Source organism: Micropterus dolomieu, linkage group LG20, assembly GCF_021292245.1.
Source record: "Micropterus dolomieu isolate WLL.071019.BEF.003 ecotype Adirondacks linkage group LG20, ASM2129224v1, whole genome shotgun sequence".
Classification (NCBI taxonomy): Eukaryota; Metazoa; Chordata; class Actinopteri; order Centrarchiformes; family Centrarchidae; genus Micropterus; species Micropterus dolomieu.
In genome coordinates this window covers 4,638,739-4,639,611 of record NC_060169.1, presented here as the reverse complement: position 1 = coordinate 4,639,611, position 873 = coordinate 4,638,739, and the positions used below count along the sequence as shown (strand labels likewise).

The 873-nt window shown below is 46.4% G+C and overlaps 1 protein-coding gene across 2 annotated transcripts in view; it reads right to left on the bottom strand.

Annotated features, from left to right (window-relative positions):
• Positions 1-873, bottom strand: part of LOC123958557 (C-myc promoter-binding protein-like) — a 158,167-nt gene that overhangs the window by 92,584 nt on the left and 64,710 nt on the right. The gene's annotated exons all lie outside the window — the stretch shown is intronic.

Genomic DNA, 873 nt, shown 5'->3' with positions numbered 1-873 from the left:
TGGCTTCCTTGACACCTCTGTCAAACCATCCATCTTCTCTGTCTAAAATGTGCACCTGGTGGTCCTCAAACGAGTGTCCTCTGTCCTTCAGATGTAGGTAGACTGCAGAGTCTTGACCTGAGGAGTTGGCCCTTCTGTGTTGAGCCATGTGTTTGTGTAGTAGTTGTTTAGTCTCCCCAATATACAGGTCTGTGCATTCCTCACTGCATTGGACCGCATACACTAGATTGCTTTTCTTGTGTTTGGGTGTGCAGTCTTTGGGGTGTACCAGTATTTGTCTTAGTGTGTTCTTGGGTTTAAAAAACACAGGGATGTTGTGTTTGTTGAAAATCCTCCTGAGTTTCTGTGATACTCCAGACACGTATGGAATCACAATGTTGTTGCCCACACACACAGACCAATACCTACTCTTCGATTCCCACCACCCACTGGAGCACAAGCTAGGGGTCATGAGAACACTGCACCACGGAGCGAAAAACATACCAACAAGCGCCCAAGCCAGAGAGAAGGAACAGAACCACTTGAACGGGGCACTTACAGCCTGTAGATACCCTAAATGGACCTTTGTGAAAACAGCCACAAGATCCAAGAAGAACAAAACCACAGGGGATGAAGAAAAGAAGGTCAAACGCAACAACATTGTTTAAGAGAAACCACCAGAAACATCTGTAAATGCATAGCACAGTGTTTCCCCTGGTTTCCCCACATTATTACCCTGTAACTGTGGCGCCGCGGTAGTGCGGCAGGGTGAAGGAGGGTGCAATTGATAGCAACTGTGTACAGCGTGTCAACTTCGACAACCCAGCAGTATTCTAACGTTAACATATCCGTCTCCGGTATTGACAGCGTTGTGTTAAGAAAATAGATAGACTA